Source organism: Dipodomys spectabilis, unplaced genomic scaffold, assembly GCF_019054845.1.
Source record: "Dipodomys spectabilis isolate Male_0828 unplaced genomic scaffold, ASM1905484v1 ptg000030l, whole genome shotgun sequence".
In the NCBI taxonomy this organism is placed as follows: domain Eukaryota; kingdom Metazoa; phylum Chordata; class Mammalia; order Rodentia; family Heteromyidae; genus Dipodomys; species Dipodomys spectabilis.
The window spans coordinates 1,735,339-1,760,945 of record NW_024870707.1 but is presented as its reverse complement, the minus strand read 5'-3'; the positions used below and the strand labels follow the sequence as shown (position 1 = coordinate 1,760,945).

The following is a 25,607-nucleotide window of genomic DNA, read 5'->3' as shown; positions in this document are numbered from 1 at the left end:
GATATTAACCACCAGTTTTGCCCATCTGGCAAAAGTTTTAGTGTAATCATATACCAAAGCTACAATTTCTTAAAATTTGGAGGGCTTTTAAGTCTTAACTTAAAAACTACTGTGCCAGGGCTGGGACGGTAGCTCAGTGGTAGACTGCTTGCCTTGCATGCATGAGGCCCTGGGTTCCATTCTTCAGCACCACATAAGTAGAAAAAGCCGGAAATGTCACTGTGGCTCAAGTGGTAGAGCATTCGTCTTTGAGCTGAATAGCTTAGGGACGGCGCTCAGGCCCAGAATTCAGGCCCCATGATCGACTCCCCCTCCCCCCCCCCCCCCCCCAAATATATACTATTCCAGCCTTGGGGAAAAGGCCGAGTAAGAGCTAGAGGCTCTTAGTTCAAGCCCCAGTACCAGCATGCACACATAAAAGTACTAAATGATATAGAGTATGGTGGTTTGGATGAAAATAACATGTAAACTTATTGAAACTTCAGTGATTTGTATTTGTTTTTTTTTTTTTTGTTGTTGTTCTTTTTGTTTTTTGAGGCAGGGTCTCAATATGTAGTGTAAGTTGTCCTCATGATCATCCTGACTTAATTTCCTGAATGCTGGGACTACAGGTGTGTGACACCATACTTGATTTATTTGACCTTTGTTGACAATAGTCAGGATTGAACCCAGTGCTTCAGCTTGCTAGATGAGTGCTGTATCCCTTGCGCAGTGGTCGCAGCCCTTTTCTTTTTTCCTTTATTTGCATGTATTTTGTGCTAAATTTGTTTTTGCCATGATTTTTTGTTTCTTCAGTTTCTTCTAGGATACCTTTCTTTTTCTTCTGCTCAACTTCCTCTTCTGGTTTAGAAAAATTTGCTCCTTTTTAGTAAGGATCATCTTAAAGTGGCAGGGGAGCTCAGGTATGAGTTAATCCAACCATGAGCCCTGTATGTTTGGTGGTGTGTCTTGGGTGCTTTGTTCACCTGGATGTGTTCAATGACCAGGGAGTCTACATCTAAACTCCCCAGTTCAGCATTACTCTCTGCATTCTTAAGCATCTGCAGCAGAAATTCAGCACTCTTTTTGGGCCATTGACCCTATGTCCAGCCCCACTGTTTGGGCTGGGCACACCTGCACAAAGAAGCACATGTTGCTGCTTTAAAATGACATCTTTCAGATACTTGGTAGCTTTTCAGGTATGTGTACTCTTTTTTTTTTTTTGTCGGTTGTGGGGCTTGAACTCTGGGCCTGGGCACTGTCCCTCAGCTCTTCAGCTCAAGGTGAGTGCTCTACCACTTGAGCTACAACGCCACTTCCGGTTTTTCTGGTGGTTTATTGGAGATAGGAGTCTCACAGTCTCTCCTACCCGGACTGGCTTTGAACTGCGATCCTCAGATCTCAGCCTCCTGAGTAGCTAGGAGTACAGGCGTGAGCCACCAGCACCCGGCAGGTATGTATACTCTTGATGGCCGAGGCTGTTTCTCTGGTGTTCTTAAAGTGCACATGAAGATTTGAACCTCTTGAATTGCATGGTTTTGTGGGATTTTGTGAATCAAGAGAATAGAGGTCATCTCCTGCTACTTATAGCCAGCCTTTTTTTTTTTTTTTCTTTTTGTATTTTGTTTTCAAGACAGGATTTAACCAGTTTTGCTTAGGCTGGCCATGAACTCTACGTTCATTCTCCTACCTCTATCTCCTGAGTAGCTGGGATTCCTGAGTAGCTGGCATAAACCACCATGCCTGGTTTGTTTATTTTATAAGAGAGCTAATAGAAATTAAAAAAATACTTGTTCAGAGTTACAGATTGTAATACTTCTTAATTTTTATTTTAATTCATTTTTTTGTGTACTGATACTGGAGCTTAAACCTAGGAGTCTAGGCACTGTCCCTTAGCTTGTTTGCTCAAGGCTGACACTCTACCATTTGAGCCACACTTTCACTTCTAGTTTTTTTTTTTTTTTTTGGGTCCGGTTGTGGGGCCTGAACTCTGGGTCTGGGCGCTGTCCCTCACCTCTTCAGCTCAAGGCTCGCACTCTACCATATGAGCCACAGCGCCACTTCCGGCTTTTTTCTTTTTGCTTATGTGGGGCTGAGGAATCAAACCCAGGGCCTCAGGCATGCAAGGCAAGCGCTCTACCACTGAGCCACCTTCCCAGCCCCACTTTCACTTCCAGTTTTTTTGCTAGTTAATTGGAGGTGAGAGTCTTGGACTTTTCTGCCCAGCTTGCTTTGAGATCCTCAGATCTCAGCCTCGTGAATATTATTAGGGTTACAGGTGTGAGCCATCAGTTGCTCATTTTGGCAATACTACTACTTTTTTTTTGTGTGTGTGTAGGTAGTAGGTTTTGAACTCTAGGCCTAGGCACTGTCCTTCAGTTCTTCAGTTCAAGTCTGGCTCCTGACCACTTGAGCCACAGCTTTTTTCTGCTTATGTGGTGCTGAAGAATCGAACCCAGGGCCTCATGAATGTGAGGCAAGCACTTTACCATTGAGCCAACTTCCCAGCCCCTGGCAATACTTCTTGAAGCCAGCTTGCTGATAAAAAATTAGATCAGCTGATGAGCTTTCTGACTTGCCAGATCCAGAACATCAAAAGACACTTTGACCAAAAAAAAAAAAGCCTGCTTAGATCCACCCCCAGGAATCCTAGTGAGTCCCCATGGTAACAACCTCCTTGCTTACAATTTGTCACTGTGTAACTGTCACTGGGGTTCAAAGAAAAGCCAGTATCAAGAACTATGTGACATTAACTACTCATGATAAAATGCTGTTGCACATTTGCAACCAGCCAGAAATAGAAAAGAAAGTTTAGAGCTTTAATTTCTGTGTTCTGTTAATTATAGGCTGAAAAAAAGCTGCCAAATTGTGGTAAAGGTGCAGCAGAGGGAAGGTGGTGGGTGGCATAGGAGGGAAGAGGAAGTACACCACAGGCTCAGAGTGTTAGAAGCCTCAGAGCTTTTCATTTTCTTTGATTTTGCAAATGAGGGAAATGAAATACCTTAAGTTCACATAGCGGCAGAAGCAGGATTTCAGTGCAGGCCCTTAAAATTTCCCAGCACTCTGTTCTGCTGCTTCCATCCATATGTTGTCTTTATTTTTCATAATGAAATTTCTCAGGTTAGGAAAGGACAAAGGTTGTGAAGGGAAACTTAGCTAGTGAAGGAATCCCTTTGCAGTGTTCTGAGTAGGCAAGTCCCTCTCTCCACTCAGGTGGAGGTTACTTGTCTGCTAGAAGGTAGTTTCACAGGGATTTCCTTCGCATTTTAAAGCTATATGCTTTGTTTCTCTTAAAAAACAACAATGTAAATGAGAATAATTCTTGAATGTTTTTCATTAGTGTGTTCCTCTTCACTTAAGTCATACTTGTCAATCATGATAAGATAGATAACTTTTTAAAGGAATTATGTCATGCCTAAGCCCTAGAACTTTGAAGATAATTCCATATTTGGAACAAGCCAGTCTTTTATTAGTGGAAGAGATAGTGATAAAGCTATATTGAGCTTAAAGTACTTTATAACATGCTTAGTAAGATGAGATGATCACAATTTAAAGACCATCAAAAAGACCTTCAGAAATATTTGTATAGCATATTAGTAGCCAAATAGGCTGTTTTTAAAATTGCTTAGGTACTTTAACATAAAAGTAAGTTTTGGGTTCAAAATTATCATTATTTTCGTGATTATTGTGTACCAGAAAAGAAATTTTAAATGACTTTTCTTTTGTGCTGGTACTGGGGGCTAGAATTGTCCCTGAGCTTTTTGCTCTAAGCTAGCACTCTAACACTTCAGTCACAGCTCCACTTCCAGCTTTTTAGTGGTTATTTAGACATAAGAATCTCATGGACTTTTTTTTTTTTGGGGGGGGTCCAGTTGTGGGGCCTGAACTCTGGGCCTGGGCGCTGTCCCTCAGCTCTTCAGCTCAAGGCTAGCACTCTACCACTTGAGCCACAGTGCCATTTCTGGCTTTTTTTTTCTGCTTATGTGGTGCTGAGGAATCGAACCCAGGACCTCAAGCATGCAAGGCAAGCACTCTACCACTGAGCCACCATCCCAGCCCCTCATGGACTTTATTCTTGGCTGGCTTCAAACTATGATCCTCAGATTTCAGCTTTTTGAGTAACTAGGATTACACATGTAAGTCATTGGTGCTGTGGCTCAAGTGGTAGAGCACTAGCCTCGAGCTGAAGAGCTGAGGGATAGCACCCAGGCCCAGAGTTCAAGCCATATAACCAACCCCCCCCCCAAAAAAAAAAAAATTGTGAAAGTACTACTAAGTAGATAAAGCTATTAGTTTCAGGGTGTGTGTGTGTGTGTGTGTGGGGGGGGGGGGTCATTGGGCCTGGGCGCTGTCCCTGAGCTTTTCAGCTCAAGGCTAGTGCCCTACCACTTGAACCACAGCGCCACTTCCAGCTTTTTCTGCTTATGTGGTGTGGAGGAATGGAACCCAGGGCCTCATGCAGGAGAGATAAACACTCTACCACGGAGCCACCTTCCCAGCTGAGAACCTCCCCGCCTCCCAGTCTTTTTTTGTTGTTGTTTATAGACCTTGAACTCAGTGCCTGAGCACTGTCCCTGAGCTTTTCTGCTCAAGGCTAGTTCTCTGCCACTTTGAGCTGCAGATCCACTTCTGAATTTTTTGGTGGTTAATTGGAGATGATTCTCTCATGGACTTTGCTGCTGGGGGTTGGCTTCAAACCATAATCCTCAGATCTCAGCCTCCTGAGTAGCATTACAGGCATGAGCCACCAGCACTCAGCTCTTTATGCTTCTATTGTTACTATAAAGGTGAAGTATCGAGGGGTTACACTTACATAAGTCAGGTAAAAAGTACATCTCTTTTTGGACACCCCTTCCCTCTCCCAGTTTTTCTTTTCTTTTTTTTTCTTTTTTTCTTCTGCTTATGTGGTGCTGAGGAATCGAACCCAGGACCTCATGCATGCGAGGCAAGCACTCTACCACTGAGCCAACTTCCCAGCCCTGTCTCCCAGTTTTTCATATTCCCACCCACAAGTTGTATAGTTGATGTTCAGCATTGTGTCTAGTTAGTACCACTATTAAATTTGTTTACCTTTTGTCCCTCCATTTCTCTGTTCCTCTTACCTTCCCAATGATAGATAAGTGAACAAGCAGGACAAAAAGAAAATAAAAACAGCAATGAAGTCTTTATGCCTTTTAACTTACAGACATATATTTTCTAATAAGAAATAGAGGAATGTTTTCCATTTCTCATAAATACAGATTTCCAGTCAGGTGCCGGTGGCTCACGCCTGTAATCCTAGCTACTCAGGAGGCTGAGATCTGAGGATCATGGTTCAAAGCCAGCCTGAGCAGGAAAGTCTGTGAGACTCTTACCTCCAATTAAGTCACTCAAACCAGAAGTGGCTCTGTGGCTCAAGTGGTAGAGCGCTCACCTTGAGCTGAAGAGCTGAGGGACAGCGCCCAAGCCCAGAGTTAAAGCCCACGGCCGACAAAAAAAAAACAAACCAAAAACAACACCGATTTCCCATGGAAGAATTGACTATACCTAAAATGAAGACCTTGACTCCAATATTAATTTTTAGTCTCATCAGAAAATGAAAGTGATGCTGGCAATCTTTTGGTTATTTCAGCAAAATGCCAAAAGGAAAATGTGGATGCTCAGTGTTTAGAGAACTTGTCTTGTGAGTACCAAGCCCTTTGATCTCCATCACTGAGAAAGGAAAAAAGTAGGACTAGGACATAGCTCAAGAGGTACAGTGCATGGCTAGCAAGCTTGAGGCCCTAGACTTAATCCATAGTATTCAAAGAAAGAAAAAAGAAAGGGCTGGGAAGGTGGCTCAGAGGTAGAGTGCTTGCCTTGCATGCATGAAGCCCTGGGTTCAATTCCCCAGCACCACATACAGAGAAAAAGCCAGAAGTGACGCTGTTGTTCAAGTGGTAGAGTGCTAGCCTTAAGCAAAAAGCTTAGGGACAGTGCCCAGATTCAGAGGTGAGGCCCCACAACTGACCCCCCCAAAAAAGAGAAAATGTAGATGAGGTTTTCTATTTGTTTTTATGTTGGTACCATTGTTCTTTGTCACCCTTTCCCCCCCATTGGTGTTCTGCCACGTGCATTTTGGCTTTTTGCTGATTAATTGGATATAATTTCCAGACTTATCTGCTCAAGCTGCCTTCAAACAGAAACCCTCCAGGTCTCAGTCTCCGGGTAACCAGGATTACAGGCATGAGCTTTATAGTCCATGCTTACCTAAAATTCAATAATCGAATGCTTCTCTATCATATATTGTGACGATAGGCATGTGCTATCAAGCCCAACTCTTACATTTTTGTTTTGTGTTTTTTTGTGAGTTTTTTTTGTTGTTGTTGGTCATGGGGCTTCAACTCTGAGCCTGAGTGCTGACCCTGTGCTCTTCAGCTCAAGGCAAGTGCTCTACCTCTTGAGCCACAGTGCCACTTCTGGTTTTCTAGTGGCTTATTGGAGATGAGTCTTACAGACTTTATGCCCAGGTTGGCTTTGAACCATGATCCTCAGATCTCAGCCTCTTGAGAAGTTAGGATTACAGGCGTGAGCCACTGGCACCTGGGTTATTATTATTATTATTTTTTTTTGGTCAGTCTTAGGGCTTGAACTCAGGGCCTGGGCATTGTCCTTGAGCTCTTTTGCTTAAGGTTAGCCCTGGACCACTTTGGTGGAGATACGTGTGTCATAGACTTTCCTGCCCAGGCTGGCTTCCAACTGTGATCCTCAGGCCTCAGCCTCCTGAATAGTTAGGATTTATAGGCAGAGCTACTTGTGCCCAGCTTTCAGTTTTTAGTATTGTAGGATTTTGTGACCCACAGCACTTCTTGTTTTATATCCAAGGTAATTACAGTTATCAAATATTTTTTGTCATTTGCAGGTATGGTATGGCTGAAATAAATCTTGAAGCACAGCCTTTATTGATAGTGCCCTTTTGTTTCATTCTACTTTACATACTGCTGTTCTGGGTATTAAGTTTGACCAGTAAATTTTTGCATAGTAATTCATTGAAATAAGTTTCTTGATACATTATGCTGCGTTATAGACTAGTGAAAAACACTTAGCTCTACTGGAACTCATTTTGACAGTGGCACAAACTCCTGGGCAAGGCAGTGTGAGAGACAGCTGTGTAGCATCTTTTTTTTTTTTTGCCGGTCCTGGGGTTTGAACTAAGGGCCTAGGCACTGTCCCTGAGCTTCTTTTGTGAAAGGGTAGCACTTTACCACTTGAGCCACAGTGCCACTTCTGGTGTTTTCTGTTTATGTGGTGCTGAGGAATCAAACCCAGGGTTTCATGCATGCTCCACAAGCACTTTACCACTAAGCCACATTTCCAGCCCAGTAATGAAATTTTTTTTTAATGTTTTTTATTGTAAAAATATTGTACAGAAGGGGTTAGTTACATTATAACAAGGTAATGAGTACATTTCCTATTGAGCATTATTGCCTCCTCCTTTGTTGAAATTATTTTTTGTCCAGCATGGTGGTGTATAACTAAGTTCAGCATGTGTGAGGCTGGAGCAGGGAGATTGGGTGTTCAAGGAAAGCCTTGAAATGAGTAAATTAGGACTGGAGGCCAAATATATATTTATGTAGATTCCATAGATTCTAGCCTGACTCAAAATTCTTTTTCTTTCTCTCTTTCTCTTTTTTTTTTTTTTTTTGGTCAGTCATGGGGCTTGAACTCTGGGCTTGGGCACTGTCCTTGTGCTCTTCAGATCAAGGTGAGTGTTCTACCACTTGAGCCACAGAGCCACTTCCAGTTTTCTGGTGGGTAATTGGAGATGAGAGTCTCATGGACTTTTCTGACTGGGCTGGCTTTGAACTGTGATCTCAGATCTCAGCCTCCTGAGTAGCTAGGATTATAGACATGGACCACCGCCGCCTGGCTCAAAATTATTTTTCTAACCACTTCCTTTCATGTACTAGGATAATGCTTTTTGTTTGTTTTGGTTTGGTTGGTACTAGGATTTGAACTCAGGACCCTGAACAGGCACTCCTGCTGAGTCATACTTCCAGCCCAATAGTATAACAATTGCTGTTCACTTATGTAAACCGTGTCTTGTTCTAGTAATGTTTAGCTCTCTTAGAATCAAAAGATATTTATTCGTTGCCCTGAAAATACAGTAGTGTATTTTACCGAACTATTTTTCTGTTTTACTGAAAGTAAAATAACTCAACTGAACAGAAGTGGCAGGCAAATGTATTTTGTTTTGTTTTTTCTTTTTGGTGCAGGAGGTTGAACCTAGGGTCTTGTGCATGTTATGCAGACATTCTGTTGCTGGGCTGTATTCTTGACCCTGGAAATGAGGTTTTGTTGTTATTGTTGGTTGTGGGGCTTGAACTCAGGGCCTGGGCACTGTCCTTAAGCCTCTTTGTGCTCAATGCTAGCCCAGAATGCACTTAAGCCACAGTGCCACTTCCAGTTTAGGGTGGTTAATTGGAGATAAGAGTCTCACAGGGACTTTCCTTCCACGGCTGGCTTTGAACCATGACCCTCAGATTTCAGCCACCTGAGTAGCTATTATTACAGACAGGAGCCACTGGCTCCTGGCTGGAATTGTGGTTTGAAGGAGAGTCAGGTATACCACCTTCAGATGTTTTCAAAAAAGATATATGTATCATAATGGAGTTCTTATGGATAGGTACCCAAGGTCCTTTAGTAGATGAAAAAACTCAGTATTGAATGTTTAGTTCATTCCTTCATAGATTCTGTCTGTCTGTCTGTCTGTCTGTCTGTCTGTCTGTCTGTCTGTCTGTCTGTCTATCTATCTATCTATCTATCTATCTATCTATCTATCTGTACTCTGTTAGTTACTCCTTTATAGTGTGCATGCACACTGGTCCTTGAGTTTGAACTCCGGGACTTGACATTGTCCCTGATCTTCTTTTTTGCTCAAGTCTAGCACTCTACCATATAAGACACAGCACCACTTGTGGCTTTTCTGTTTATTGGGCACTCAGGAATCAAACCCAGGATTTCATGCATGCAAGACAAGCACTCTACCACTAAGCCACAGTTCCAGTCCTTTTTTTTTTTTTTTTTTTTTTCTTTTGTGTCTGTTCTAGAGCTTGAACTTGGGGCCTAGGTACTGTCCCTGAAGTTTTGTTTTTGTTTTGGGTGGTGGCAGTCAGTCTTGGGGCTTGAACTTGGACCTGTCCCTGAGCTCTTTGGCTCAAAGCTAGCACTCTACCATTTTGAGCCACTGTCATTTTTGGTTTTCTCTTGATGAAATGGAGATAAGATCACAGACTTCTTAACTGCTTGGGTTGGCTTTGAATGGTGAACTTCAGATCTCAGCCTCCTGAGTAGCTAGGGTTATAGATGTAAGCCATCAGTGCTCGACTCTGATACTGCTTCTTTTTCTTGGCAGTTACATTCTTTAGGCTTCTAGAAAAGATAAAAAAATACTTCTGTCTTGACTGCTCTGGAGGCTGTGCCTCATTTGCCTGTCTGGTCTGTGACTGTGTCCTCTTTTGACTAAGCCCCTATTAAAGAGTGTCCCAAATGCTATCTTGATATATGCTGTCCTTGGCAATGTTTTTAAGCTTTCATTTGCAGGTTGATTCTCAGTGGGAGAGAGCCATGTTCAGAATTGCCTTTCTGAGAGTCTCTCATCTCTTTACTTCTATTTATAATCTTTGTACCTCTTCTTCCTTGAGCTTGCACTTTCTGCATAGTTGACTCCATTATATCATCTTTGGGATGGCAAAATAAAAGTTGGAAGGTTTTAAAGTTAAAGTTCTCAGAATAATATTGTCGCCCACATTGCACATATGTCACATTTTGAATTTACTAGTTAAGCCTCTAAATGTGTGCTTTATATACGGTATGTTCAGTGTGCTGATTTAGGTTGCCATGGAGCCTAAAAGTTTTAGGCTTAAGTCATTCAGTAATGAGTGGTCTGTCTGTCTGTCTTCTCTTGTATGTATCCCAGGCTCAAATTTGATAGGGAGTCCAGGCTTGACTTGAACTCAAGATGATGTGATTACAGGTATACATCCAGCTCCCATAGTAGGTTGTTAAACCTGTTTGCTGTTACAGATTCCAGTCGAATATTCTATTTATGAATTCACTTTCCTATAAATGCATATGCAAAATAATTCATATAAAATAACTTTTTGTTGTTTTGGTTGTGGGGCCTGAACTCTGGGGCCTGGGCGCTGTCCCTGAGCTCTTCAGCTCAAGGCTTGTGCCCTACCACTTGAGCCACAGCCACTTCTGGCTTTTTCTGCTTATGTGGTGCTAAGGAATTGAACCCAGGGCCTCATGCATGCAAGGCAAGCACTCTAACACAGCCACCTTCCCAGCCCTAAAATAACTTTTTTGAGATCTTTGAAATGTCTGGATTCTCTAGGTCTTTTCGATATAGATTGATCTAGTCCCAATCCTGTTTTTCACTTGGGAAAATAGACTCAGAGAGGAGAAATGACTTAACAAAGAGCATACTAAAGGGGCTTATAGACATTTTCATTGGTGCTGATACTGGGGCTTGAATTTAGGACTTCAGGCTCTCACCCTGCTTTTTTGCTCTTGACTAGTGCTCTACCACTTGAGCTATGCTTCCAGTTCTAGCGTTTTGCTGGTTAATTGCAGGTAAAAGTCTCAAATTTGATAATTTTCACTGAATGCTTATTGATTACTTGGTTAATGCAATAAGAGCTGAAAAACAGTTGTTTTAACAAATCAGTGGCATTTCTTGTTTGTAGCATGCATATGCGAATGTGCACCATTACTGGAGCTTGATTTTTTTTTTTTCTAATCAGAGCTGGTGCTCTACCACATAAGCCACTCTTTAACTTCCTGCTTTTTGGTTGTTAATTGGAGATGAGTCAGTCTCGTGGACTTTGCCTAGGCAGACTTTGAACCTCAGTCCTCAGATCTCAACTTCCTGAATAGCTAGAATTACAGGCTTGAATCACTGGTGTCCATTGGTGTCCATAGCATTTCTTTAAAGGGTTTACTTGGCCAGAGATTAAGTTTTTTTTTTTTCTTTTTTTAATTGTGAAAATACTGTACAGATGGGTTACAATTACATGGGCAAGATAATGAGTACATTTCTTATCAAGCATTGTAGCCTCCTCCTTTGTTTCCCCTTCCCATCCCCCCCCAACCCCCCAACTCAATCCTCCCCGTGCGCTCCCCCCCCCCCCCCCACCAAAGTTGTAAAGTTCATTTTCGACATAATGACTTGTACATCTCATTGTTGCAGTGGGTCCACCTGTATCCCTATTTAAACAATTTGCTTTTCCCCTAAAAAAATATGGAACGCTTCATGAATTTGCGTGTTGTCCTTGTGCAGGGGCCATGCTAATCTTCTCTATCGTTCCAATTTTAGTATATGTGTTGCCGAAGCGAACACAGAAATTAAGTTTTTTTTTTATATTGACATGAATCTGGTGGAATTGTTCTAAGTAAAATAATTACAAAAATATGAATATTTGACTTCTGATTACATAAGCCAGCATTCTGAGAAATGGTATATTTTTTAACTTTTTTTTTTTTTTTGGTCAGTCATGGGATCTGAACTCTGGGCCTGGGGCTGTCCCTCAGCTCTTCAGCTCAAGGTTAGCACTCTACCACTTAAGCCATAGTGCCATTTCTGGCTTTTTCTGCTTATGTGGTGCTGAGGAATCGAATCAGGGCCTCATGCATGCAAGGCAAGCAGTCTACCAATAAGCCACCTTCCCAGCCCCTAGTTTTTAACTTTTACTGGCAGAATTTTTTTGGGGGGTGGGGGGAGGGAGCAGTCATGGGGCTTGAACTCTGGACCTGGGCAATGTTCCTGAGCTCTTTAGCTCAAGAGGAGTGCTCTACCACTTGAGCCATAGCACTACTTCTGATTTTTCTGGTGGTTAATTGGAGATCAGAGTCTCACAGACTTCCCTGCCCTGGCTGTCTTTGAACCATGATCCTCATATCTCAGCCTCCTGACTAGCTAGGATTACAGGCGTGAGCCACCAGCACCTGACCATACCAGCAGAATTTATTTATTTTTAACGTTTTTTAATTATTAATATCTGTAAGTAGTTGTACAAAGAAGTTCCCATTCTACAAAACAGTATATGAATACAAGGTGTCTGACAACATTGTCACCCATGGACTAGCAGAATTTTTAAAAAGGGAGAGAGAAGAGATCCTAAAGCAGTCTGAGCAGCCAGACCATTAGTCTAGAAATAGCAAAGGGCCAATACTAAGATTATTCATAAAGTAGGGAATAACCTTTTTTGCACATTCATTTTTAGATTTAAGTGATAAATGGAACCTCACAGCTATTGCTGATCTGGTAAGAATCTGACCTAGTAAAAGATTTTAGACTTTCTTATTTCCCACAGTTGAGGGCCACAGTGTAAATGTCTAAATTTAATTGGGAAGTTCTTTGACCGAAATAGAATCTCTCAGACTGCTTCCTTCAAGTACCAACCTGTGTGTTTGTTTTTTATCTGGCGGATGTGTACAGAATGCATGTGTGTGAGATAATTGGGCTTTTACCAATGGTCCCTTTTCAGCAACCATGTATGGGTAAAGCTGTTTCTATTCCCTGCTCCTCCCTTTGGAGTGAAGCTGGGTGCAGAGTCTGTTCTGCTAAAGCTGATGTTCCACTTTTCAGCTTTCTATATTTGTACAGCAACAGCAGGAGCAGCCCACTAGCCAGGTCTTGCAGCTGCCCTGTGCACCCACACTGCCTCAGACCTGCTCAGGACTCAGCCAGGGCTCCCATTTTGTGTTCACGTGGGTCCATCTATCTGTCTATGTTCATTTCTGTGGAGGACTGAGGTTCCAGGTTTAAAGAGGTGACCCATTTGTCTGTTTTGTGTTGGTTTTCCAGTTACAAATTGTGTAGAATGTTTCAGAATCTCAGGGATAGTGGCATGAAGAAACAGTTTTAACAAAAGCCTCCTGGGAGGGTGGGGGAGAGGAGTCTGGGGATGACTGATCAATGTAGTAATTTAGTATCTTTGAGTTACCTTAGAAGTAGCAGGGTTTTTGTTATTATTATTTTTTTTAAGATCAGCTATTAGGGATGAGTAGAACAAATTTCTTGACAAAATCTGAGTAGAAAAAGATGTGAAATTACCTCTTAAATTATTTGGTAAGGTGGGTGTGGTAGTACAAAGTTGTTTTCCCAGAAGGCTAAGACAGGAGTATCATGAATTTGAGGACAGTCGACTACATAGAGTGACCCTGTCTCAAAAAGAGTGCACAGCTCTTTGGAAGAAGCTACAGTACTGGGCTATTTGCTGGGAAGGTAACTATAGGAAAATGGCCTGCTGTTTTGGGCTTTGCCACAACCTGTGCTGTGTGCAGATTCCCAGTGCTTTAAGTTTCACCTTACAGAGGCCTTTTGATGTCTTGCCTATTTAAGGAATAGTAGGGAACATGATAATACAATTTCAGGCTATTTTCAAGATACTGTTTCAAGCCAGGCACCGGTGTGGCTCATGCCTGTAATCTTAGCAACTCAGGAGGCTGAGATCAGAAGATCACAGTTCAAAGCCAGCCTGGGCAGGAAAGTCCGTGAGACTCTTTTTTTTTTTTTTGGTCGGCCTTGGGGCTTGAACTCTGGACCTGGGTGCTGTCCCTCAGCTCTTCAGCTCAAGGCGAACGCTCTACCATTTGAGGTTTTTTGTTTTTTTTTTTTTTTTGTTGGTCGTGGGGCTTGAACTCTGGGCCTGGGCGTTGTCCCTAAGCTCTTCAGCTCAAGGCGAGCGCTCTACCACTTGAGCTACAGCGCCACTTCTGGTTTTCTGGTAGTTTATTGGAGATAGGAGTCTCACGGTCTCTCCTGCCCGGGCTGGCTTTGAACCGCGATCCTCAGATCTCAGCCTCCTGAGTAGCTAGGATTACAGGCGTGAGCCACCAGCGCCCGGCCGCTCTACCATTTGAGCTACAGCGTCACTTCCGGTTTTCTGGTGGTTTATTGGAGATAGGAGTCTCACGGTCTCTCCTGCCTGGGCTGGCTTTGAACTGAGATCCTCAGATCTCAGCCTCCTGAGTAGCTAGGATTACAGGCGTGAGCCACCAGCGCCCGGCATGTCCGTGAGACTCTTTATCTCCAATAAACCACTAGAAAACCAGAAGTGGCGCTCTGGCTCAAGTGGTAGAGTGCTCACCTTGAGCTAGAGAGCTGAGGGACAGCGCCCAAGCCCAGAGTTCAAGCCCCACAACCAACCAAAAAAAAAAAAAGATACTGTTTCAAGTTAACTGTTAAGTTACTATGATATGAAAGGATACTTTCTTGGTGTGTTAAGCAGGAATTCTTCAATCTTGAGCAACCTAAGTTCATATTCTCTATTTTGCAGTTTTCTTTTACTCTCCTCCCCCATGCCCTCATGAGTCATAAGTGTACAGAGTTGGGAATAGAACTTGTCAGCTGAGTGGGAATGAGACACTCTGCACATGTTTATAACTATGGTCAGGGAGACAAAAGGGTTAGAGAAACACTTTAACTGAGGCACTTTTTCCTATGACTGGGTAGTGTGAGTACAGTTCTGAGATTATTCACTGATGTAGTCTGGCTCTTTAATAACTTAGGAATCTGTTCTACAGACTCTGACCCTGCATACTTCATAACTTTCTAAAATTATTGAATTTGACAACATATTGACTACAGTCATCTTCTTGGCAGTTACTACTCTTCTTTTTATTTTATTTTTTTCAGTACTGGGGATCAATCCAGTACCTCACTCCTGCTAGGCATGTACTCCACTGAGTTTTATCTTTGGCTTAATCTCATTTTATTGTCCTACTAATGTTTTCCCATTTATGCTGTGAATTGCACAACCTATGTAAGGACTGTCACTAAAGATTAAAATCAGTAGCAGCTCTTTGATTTTACAGCTCAACTTCAGCAAATGATACTGTTTAGCACATCTTTATTATAGCTTTCTCTTTGTTCTTGACCTTTAAAAGTTAGAATTTCCCTGGCCTCATTATATTAGTTTTTCTTTTTCAACTGTATCCATTTTGAAAGCCTCCACAAATTTTTCTTAGTATGAGGAGAAGGATAATTCCGCCCCCCCCCCCTTTTTTTAATGTGTTGGTCCTGGGGCTTGAACTCAAACTCAGGGCCTAGGCGTTATCCCTGTGGGCCTCTCCCTCTCTGCCCCCCTCCCCTCACTGCCACAAAAATGTCTAGCAAGACTCCATTATTTGAGCCAGAGCTCCACTTCAAGCTTTTTTTTGCTTGTTAATTGGAGATAAGAGTCTCACTCACTTTCCTGCCAGGACTGGCTTTGAACTTCAATCCTTAGATCTCAGTTTCCTGAGTAGGATTACAAACATGAGCCATCAACTTCTGGCTCCATCCATTTTCTTTTTTTGGGGGGTCAAGTCATGGGGCCTGAACTCTGGGCCTGGGTGCTGTCCCTCAGCTCTTCATCTCAAGGCTAGCGCTCTACCACTTGAGCCATAGCACCACTTCTTGCTTTTTTTCCTTTTGCTTATGTGGGGCTGAGAAATCGAACCCAGGGCCTCAGGCATGCAAGGCAAGCACTCTACCACTGAGCCACCTTCCCAGCCCCTCCAGCCATTTTCTTGTAGGTGTTAAATTTCATCCTTTATGACTATGATACTCTGTCGTATATATACCACATTTATGGGCACCGAGACTGCTTCTATAGTTTGCTTATTACCAATAATGCCACAGTAAACATAAGTGTGTGTGCTCTGTTGTGTGCCAACTTTGGATCCTTAGAGTAGAAACCCAGGAGTGGTATAGTTAGATGACATAGTAATTCTATTTTTAGTTTTCTGAGAAACCTCCATACTGATTTCCATGGTGGCTGCACTTATTTACATTCCTACCATCATTCTCTTACCCCTCCACCCCAATCCTTATCAGCATTTGCTTTTTTCTTGATAATAGTGATTCTGAAGGAGTGAGATGGAATCTCTGTGTTACTTTTTTGGATTTTTGTTTTTTTTCTGATATGAAGTTTGAACTTCAAAGGCTTTGTGTTCATTAGGATTGTACTTCAAACTACCATCCTCCCAGTCTTAGCCTCTCAAGCAGTTTACATGAGTTTAGTTGTCATGCCTAGCCAGTGTACTTTTTTTTTTCCCCCCAGTCATGGTGCCTGAACTCCGGGCCTGGGTGCTGTCCCTCAGCTCTTCAGCTCAAGGCGAGACCTCTACCACTTGAGCTACAGCACCACTTCCGGTTTTCTGGTGGTTTATTGGAGATAAGAGTTTCATGGACTTACTGCCTGGGCTGGCTTTGAACCTCTGATCTCAGCCTCCTGAGTAGCTAGGATTACAGGTGTGAGCCACCAGTGCCTGGCTGTACTTTTTTTTTTTAACTGATGAACTTGGCCTCATGCTCTTGCTCAAGTTTTTCGCTCATGGTTAGCACTTTACCTCTCAAGCCTCACTTCCAGCCTAGTTTTTTGCTTTTTTAATTTTGAGATAAAGTCTCAGACATTTCTGCCTAGACTAGGTGTTATTAATAGGTGTGAGCCACCAGTTCCTAACTTTCAGTATTTTTCTTTTGAGAAGTGTCTATTCAGTTCATTTGCCCAGATAGTCATTGTTAGTATTAGTGGTTAGTATTTTGGCTTTTTTTTTTTCTTTTTTGGCTACTCAGGTTTGAACTCAGGTTTTTATGTTTACTGTGCACGTAGTTTACCAGTGAATCATACCTCTGACCTTTAATTGTGTTTTGTTGTTGTTGTTGGTGGTGGTGGTGGTTGTCGTGGGGTATGAATTTAGGGCCTAGGTACTATCCCTGAGTTTTTTGTTTTTTTTTTTTTGTCAGTCGTGGGGCCTGAACTCTGGGCCTGGGCAGTGTTCCCTCAGCTCTTCAGCTCAAGGCTAGTGCTCTACTACTTGAGCCACAGCGCCACTTATGGCTTTTTCTGCCTGTGTGGTGCTGAGGAATCCAACCCAGGGCCTCATGCATGCAAGGCAAGCACTCTACCACTGAGCCACCTTTCCAGCCCCCCTGAGCAAGAAAGCTTGCTTAAGGTTGTCTCTCACTTTGAGCCATAGCACCACTTCTGGCTTTTTTTTTTTTTTTTTAAATAGGTTAGTGGAGATAAAAGTCTCATGGACTTTCCTTCCCTGGCTGGTTTCGAATCATGACCCTCAGATCTCAGCCTACTGAGGAGCTAGGATTGCTTACAGGTGTGAACCACCAACTAGTTCCTGGCTTTGACTTGAATTCTTTATACATTTTGGATATTAATCCTCAGAAGAATATTTGACAAGATTTTTTTTTTTTTTTGGGGTCCGGTGGTGGGGCCTGAACTCTGGGTCTGGGTGCTGTCCCTCAGCTCTTCAGCTCAAGGCTAGCGCTCTACCACTTGAGCCACGGCACCATTTCCGGCTTTTTTCTTTTTGCTTATGTGGTGCTGAGGAGTTGAACCCAGGGCCTCAGGCATGCAAGGCAAGCGCTCTACCACTGAGCCACCTTCCCAGCCCCTCCTCAGAAGAATATTTGGCTAAGATTTTTCTCCTTTTGCTCGAGGCTGGCACTCCACCACTTGAGCCACAGCTCCACTTCCCACTTTTTCTATGGTTAATTGAAGATAAGAGTCTCACAGACTTTTCTTTCCAGTCTGGCTTCAAACCACAATCCTCAGATGTCAGCCTCCTAGCTGAGATCCTAGCTAGACACTCAGGATTACTGGTGGGAGCCACTACTGCCTGACTAATGATGACTTTTTCAGCTTTCTTGTTCACAGCTTTACCATTTGAACCATGCCTCCAGCCTAGCGTTTTGCTGGTTAGAGATAAGTCTTCCGGACTTTTCTGTCTGAGCTAGCTTTCAACTGTGATCCTCCAGGTCTCAGTCTCCTAAGTAGCTAGGAATGTAGGCATGAGTCACTGATTCCTGACTTGAAAGTTTCAGTTTGCTTGTGGATATCCAGTTTTCTCAGCACCATTTGTTAAAGGAGTCTATCTTACAGAATATTTTTGGCACCTTTGTCTGAGAATCAGATGGCTATAGTTATGTGGGCTTATTTCTAAGTCCTCTTGTATTCCTTTGTGTCTGTTTTGTGCCATTACTATGCTGTTTTTGTTACCATGGCTCTGTGGTATAATTTGAGGTTGGACATTTTGGTACTTTCAGTGATGCTCTTTTTTGCTCAGGACTTTTTTCAGGGTCTTTTATGATTTCATGTGAATTTTAGAATTTTTTTTTGGTGGGGGGGTCCGGTCGTGGGGCCTGAACTCTGGGCCTGGGTGCTGTCCCTCAGCTCTTCAAGGCTAGTGCTCTACCACTTGAGCCACAATGCCACTTCCGGGTTTTTTCTTTTTGCTTATGTGGTGCTGAGGAATCGAACCCAGGGCCTCAGGCATGCAAGGTAAGCACTCTACCACTGAGCCACCTTCCCAGCCCCTGAATTTTAGAATTTTTATTTTTCTTTGAAGACTCACAGGAATTTTGATAGTGATTAAGTTGAAGTGGTAGATCTTTCTTGGTAATATGGACATTTTCACAGTGTTGTTCAGGTTCCTGAGTATGGCAAGTCTTTGCATCTTTTGGTGTCTTTTGATTTCATTGTTTTATAATTCCTATTAGAAGTGGGGTTTTTGTTTTTGTTTTTGCCAGTCCTCTAGCTTGAGCTCAGCCTAGGCACAGTCCCTGAGCTGCTTTTGCTCAAGGCTAGCACTCTGCCACTTGAGCCACAGAGCCATTTTTGGCCTTTTCTGTTTATGTGGTACGAGGAATTGAACCTAGGGCTTCATGAATGCTATGCAGCACTCTACCACTAAGCCACATTCCCAGCCCTGGTAGAGATCTTTTTACCTACCACCTTGGTTAGGTTTAATCCTAGATTTTTTTATTCATTTATTTATTTTCCTGGGGGCCTGAATTCTGGACCTGGGCGCTGTCCCTCACTCAGCTCAAGGCTAGTGTAGGGTCTTTTAAGTGTAGGATTGTATTCTCTGCTAATAGGGATAATTTGATTTCTCTCCTTCCTATTTGTGTCTCTTTTATTTCTTTCTCTTGTCAGATGCACATTTTGAAGAGATGTAATCGTCTTGTCAAATACTAAAGCTCTCTGAGACTCATCTTTGCTTACCGTGGGCACTAAGCTTAGTGTCTGGAAGAATAATTATAGCAAATGTTGAATACTTTCTGTGTCTCAGTAACTGTTGTTCTAAATGTTCTTTTACAAATCCTTAAAACCTAACATACAGCTAGAAGCTAGATCTTATCTTGTAACTGTTTTCACATGAAGAAGCAGAGATAGGGAGGCATTTAATAATCTTTCCCCAAAGTTACCTGGCTAGTGAGCAGCAAAACTGGGAAAGTAGGGTCTTGACTTCAAGATCTGATGTAGGTACATCAGAGGAGGCTTATAGTACATATTTATCTGATATTAGCACACCTGGAACATTATTTGGTATTGCTGAATTATGAATCAGCCTAACCAAGTCTTTTTTATTTTATTTTTATTTTTATCCGGTCATGGGGCCTGAACACTGGGCCTGGGCGCTGTCCCTCAGCTCTTCAGCTCAAGGCTAGCGCTCTACCACTTGAGCCACAGTGCCACTTCCGGCCTTTTTTACTTATGTGGTGCTGAGGAATCGAACCCAGGGTCTCAAGCATGCAAGGCAAGTGCTCTACCACTGAGCCACCTTCCCAGCCCAACCAAGTCTTATTTTAGAATTTCCTTTGGAAGCCTGGTGGTAGTAGCTCACACCTGTAATCCTAGCTACTCAGGAGGCTGAGATCTGAGGATCTTGGTTCAAAGCCAGCCCATGTAGGAAAGTCCTGAGACTCTTATCTCCAATTAACCAACAGAAAACTGGAAGTGGCGCTGTGGCTCCAGTGGTACAGCGCTAGCCTTGAGCTGAAGAGCTGAGGGACAGCGCCCAGGGCCAGAGTTCAGGCCCCACGACCGGACCCCCCCCCCCCCCCCCCAAAAAAAAAAAGAAATTATTCTCCTGAGATATTTATGTAAGGCCCAAATTTATAACAACTTGTTTTTTGTTTCTAGTGCCAGCCATGCTTTTCTGAACAAGATCATAATTCCTTAGGGACAGAAATTGACCTGAGGGAGGGGTTTTGTGAGAGAGAGAAAAAAGAGGGGTAGAGGGAACATTGCACACGCCTACACATCTACCCCCTCTTTAATTTTAGGTATATAGATGCTTTCTTAAAAAGTGAGGGCTTTTTTTTTTTTTTTTTGATTGATAGCTCTCCTGTTTCTAAGAAGCTTGTTTTTGTAGAAATGAAATCAAAGTACTGACAAGTTTAATTTTGCAAAAGAGTTCAGCCTTTTTCAGAGGCATTGAAGGAGGTGATGGAGATCATTTAAGTGGATATTGAAATGTTTCCCTTAGGAACACACCTGGAGAGTGATGAGAGCATGATAATTGAGGTCACTTTTTAAAAAGTGATACTATATTATACAAAGAGATCCTTAGTATTTGTTTTTAAGCTATGAATCCTTGGAGATCTCAATCTATGCTCACTGACTGGCTGGAGTAGAGGTAAGATTTTTTTTTTTAACTTTTTGTGCTTTCTGATGGTTTATATTTTGTCTTAGGAAATATTTCCCCAGGAAAACTCATTTCTGGTTTTGTAGAATTAAGAAATTAAGACCAGAAATAGATTGAATGAAGTTTCTTGCTTTTTTAATGAAAACAGGACAAGCCTCCTAAGATGAGGCCATATGGAAGCATCTTGCTTGAGTGCCCATGTATTTGGAGGTGAGTTTGAGGCAGATGGTACAAGCAGGGTTCTTGGCTGCTTGGTCAAGGGTTTTGGAGATATGGAAGTTGTATGCTAGATGCCTTGGAAGACCTGCTGTTTTCCGTATTGAGCATGGCTGCCTAGTAGGTGGATAAGCCCAGAAAGAAATGTTGGAGTAAGAGAAGAGGTAGGGATTGGTAATGACTGCAGTATGATATAACCCCTCCCCCCCCCCCCCCCTCGGGAGATTAGGGAGAGAGACAGTGTGAGAAACAAGATTCTAGATTTACTAGTCTCTAGACTCGACAAGCTTTTGCAGAACTGTAGGATTTCTGTATTTGAACTTGAAGCCGTTTTGATTCCTTTTTGAGATACTAGACCCAAACTGTATTTGTAGAACTGGTTTTGACATCTTATCTCATCTTGCCCCTTGCCTTCATTACTGGAATCCAGCTAATGTTGCACTCTGCCTCGACAAGAAAGATTGATCAGAGAAAATGTACACAGATATACAGTTAAGTGATTGAAAATAGCCCCAGTCTTTGTAAATAGCCAGTCAGAAGGCTTGCAGTTCAAGCAAGCTGCAGTTGAGTTGCTGGGCTAATTTCATAGTTCATATGTGATATATGCCTGGTTCACCTGGACAGTTGCTTTTTTCCAAAATGCCTCAGGCAAAACAGCCAAGTGTGGTAGTACATGCCTGTAATCCCAGCAACTCAGGAGGATGGAACAAGAGGCAAGGAGGATTGAGTCCAAGGCCAGACTTGGCTTCATAGCAAGCCCTCCATTCTCCCCTCAGATTACAACAAAAACTTAAATAGAAATCAAGCTACTTTTTGGAACAAAACAGGAATTAGATTATTTAGAATATGTAACAAGCATGTAAATAGTTCAACCAGTAATCTTTGACTACAACTGCAATTTCTTTATTCTTCAAGGGATATTCTGTTTATACTTCTGGTTTTAATTGGAGATGAGTGTCTCACGACTTTCCTGCCCTGGCTGGCTCCAAACTATGAGCCTTGGATCTCACAGGTGTGAGCCACCATTGCCTGGTGCTTTAGAATTTCTTACTATTTGAATATATCTTGTTCAGTCAGTGGTCTTATTCTCTTTAATAACTATAAAGTGTTTTGCTGTATTGGTCTGTTATAATTTATTTAGCCAGCTTCCAACTGTCGGTATGCTTTTAGGCTTGTTATTGTAAACTATGTTCTTATCACTATCACTTTGCATACTTTGTATATACTAGGTAAAGTTTATTTGTAGGCTAACAGGTCTGTTTCTAGAAAAAGAATTATTGAATTCAAAGGGCATTCCAGTTTTCAATATTAATCAGATAGTTTTTTTTTTTTTTTTGGTTGTTGTTGTTGGTTGTGGGGCTTGAACTCTGGGCCTGGGCACTGTCCCTGAGCTCTTCAGTTCAAGGCTAGAGCTCTACCACTTGAGCCATAGCCACTTCCAGTTTTCTGTTGGTTAACTGGACATAAGAGTCTCAGGACTTTCCTGCATGGGCTGGCTTTGAATTGCAATCCTCAGAACTCAGCCTCCTGAGTAGTGAGGATGACAAGCCTGAGCCACTGGCGCCAGGCTACTTAGTCCTTTGGTAAAAATTATTTTTCAGGTGATATTATCCATTGAAGAAGGTTATTATTAGAGGGAGTTATCTAAATGTTGTAGTAGTCAAACTATCACGCTGCACATAGTTATTAAATGAATATCAGATATGAAGCATCTGCACAATTTGAGAAACTTTTTTTTAATAAATCATGGGGCCTGAACTCTGGGCCTGGGCGCTGTCCCTCAGCTCTTCAGCTCAAGGCTAGTGCTTTACCACTTGAGCCACAGCACTGCTTCTGGCTTTTTCTGTTTTATGTGGTGCTGAGGAATCGAACCCAGGGCCTCATGCATGCAAGGCAGGCACTCTACCACTTAGCCACCTTCCCAGCCCTGAGAAACTTTTGATATGTTTATTTATCAAATCTAGCATTCAGAGGTGACAAATTGTACAAAGGAGGTTGGAACAATCTCTTTTTCTCTCTTAACATTTGGAGAATTTGATGACATAGCTAGATCCCTTTTATTCTTTCATAAAAATCATTTATATTCATAAGGTCTTAGTTCCATCCATTTATGATCCTTTTATTTTTCCTGGTCCTGGGTTTTGAACTCAGGGCCTGGTTGCTGTCCTTGAGCCTCTTTGTGCTCAAGGCTAGTGCTCTACCATTTAGCCACAGTCACTTGTGGCTTTTTTGAGTAGTTTATTGGGGCTCAGAGTTTCATGGAGACTTTTCTGCCCGGCCTGGATTCAAACCTGGATTCTCAGGTCTCAGCATCCTGTGTAGCTAAGTATTACAAGTGTGAGCCACTGGTGCCTGGCATTCATTTGTGATCTTGACATTAGAAAAAAACATTTAAGTGTCCATGCTTTCTATTAAAACAAACAAAAGTCCTCCCTCAGCTTCATTTGATCCCCTGTAGCATGGTGACTCTGTCCCAGAGAATGGCTGTGGAATTGGGGTCACTTAATCCATTCTCTTCAGTTCTCTTACTTGGAAAATTGGAGTGAAAATACCTTAGGACTTCCGTGGACATTCAGAAAAATAATGATAAAATCATTTCCAGAATGTTACGTATGGTAATGACTCTTCAGAGACATTAGGATTGTAAGGTAATTTAAAAAGTAACTGGCAGTGTTTTATATAAAAAAAAGTTAGTCACATTCTGCCTCCATGGTACTAACATATGGTGCAGCTCTGATGAGCTGCACAAGTGGGCTGAAATAAAAATGCAGTTGGAGTGAAGAGCAGTAGTGACTCACTAGATGAGACAGATTTGGCCTTCTGGCATGGCAGTGAAACTGAGGAGGAATTGGTGGCCTTAGTACATGTCAAGTTTGAGCAAATCATGCATGGAGTATTAAGGAAAAGTTGAATGACTTAACCCTTGTGTTTAGAGTAAGTGCTTTGCCTAGTGTCACAGACCCTGAATGGCTTTAGAGTCACTTTTTCACCTGAAATCTTAGATAAAACTGGAAAACACATAGAAGCTGTAGTACTTATACCCAGAGAAAGGTGCACTTTAGCTGCCAAAAATACTGCATCTAACCTCCCCTTCCCCCAGTTCCAGCTGTTGTTAGGGAAATAGAAAGAACTACATAAAGAATGATATTCCTAATTAAAGGGGACAATTTTTACCATTGCTCATGAGCCATGTAGACATCTAGGGGCTAAGAGAATCTGATGGAAACTGAATTCTCTTTCCAGAAATCCTCAGTGTCCATGTTCACACAGTTTTGCATAAAGTATCATAGGGGTTATAGGCTTGTCCTCACTCTGAAGATTCAAGGGTAGGTACCAATTTAAGAATCCTTATGAAAGAGTTGCTGAAAATTGTCACAGTGTGCAACAGTGTGAAAATACTTACCACTACTGAACTGTAAACTTTAAACATACTGGTGAATTTCAAGTTTTTTTTTTTTTTCCTCTCCTAAACTAAGTATGATGTTTCATGCCTGTAATTCCAGCACTTTGGAGGTAGAGACAGAAGAACTGCAAATTCCGTGTGCCCTAATTTGGGCACAAAAAACCCTGTTTCAAAAACCAAAACAAAACCAAGGGGGCTAGCATGTAGTTTAGTAGAACACTTGTGTAGTATGCTTGGTCCTAGGTTTGTTTCTCAGCACTGCAAGAACAAAACAAAATGGAAAAAAATGCCACCACAGAAGGATGAGTATACTGGACAGTCAGTGTGCAGGAGAAGAGATTAAGATCTGTTTATAAACTTCCCTTCTAGGTTCATGGAGAGGACACGCATAGATGACTCATTAGGAAGGAGTCAGACCCCAAATTTAAGCTTGAATCCTGGAAACAGTTAAGGAGAGCAACTATCACAAAGGTTTATTTATTTATTTATTTATTTATTTATTTATAGGGTCCAGTCGTGGGTCCTGAACTCTGGGCCTGGGCACTGTCCCTCTGCTCTTCAGCTCAAGGCTAGTGCTCTACCACTTGAGCCACAGAGCCACTTCTAGCTTTTTTTTTTCTGCTTATGTGGTGCTGAGGAATTGAACCCGGGGCCTCATGCATGCAAGGCAAGTGCTCTACCACTGAGACACCTTCCCAGCCCACAAAGGTTTATTTTTTTCTACCCAGAGAAAGTATTAAGTCTTATCCCTGCTGACCTGCACAAGTTGGAACTTAAGTCTGATAGGAGTATAGGACCATAAGCTGAGCACACTGACTGAGCATTTATAATCTTACCTACTTAGGGGTCTGAAAATTGAGGTTCATAGCCAGCCAGATAGAAAAATCTGTGAGAATCCATCTCCAATTAACCCACAAAAAAAGTTGGCAGGAGGTGTGGCTCAAATGGTAGAGTGTCAACCATGAGCAAAAAAACTGAGCCATTGGTTGAGGTGGTGTATTGCCAGGTCTGGCCTCTGATATCTGGAGGATTATAGCTTGAGGACAACCCAAGCAGAAAAGTTCTCCAAAATAGCCAGTAAAAAGTAGGGCTGGAAGACTGTCCTATCTGGTGTGTGTGCATGCGAGCATGCGTGTGTCAGAAAAAATAAATTTTCTGACATAATCTGCTACTTGAAGTAGGTAGAAGAGAATTTGAAAGAAAAATCTAGAAATGATGACTATGTAGGCATTGGAACAAAAGGAGAGAGTGGGGCTGGGAAGGTGGCTCAGTGGTAGAGCACTTGCCTCACATGCATGAGGCCCTGGGTTTGGTTCCTCAGCACCACATAAGCAGAAAAAGCCGGAAGTGGCACTGTGGCTCAAGTGGTAGAGTGCTAGTCTTGAGTTGAAGAGCTGAGGGACAGCGCCCAGGCCCAGCGTTCAGGCCCATGACCGACAAAAAACAAACAGACAAACAAAACAAACAAACAAAAAAATAAACAAAAAAAAGAAAGTATGATTAAAGACTTAAGCGAGCTTGTGCTAACAAAAAAAGAACCCAAAAACCAAAA

General features: G+C 42.3%; 1 protein-coding gene and 1 non-coding gene across 5 annotated transcripts in view; one reads left to right on the top strand and one right to left on the bottom strand.

Annotated features, from left to right (window-relative positions):
* Positions 1-25,607, top strand: part of Celf1 (CUGBP Elav-like family member 1) — an 88,282-nt gene that overhangs the window by 15,810 nt on the left and 46,865 nt on the right. The window lies entirely within an intron of this gene.
* Positions 11,237-11,341, bottom strand: LOC122105411. Its single transcript, XR_006147039.1, has one exon. It is a non-coding gene; the product is annotated as a U6 spliceosomal RNA (small nuclear RNA).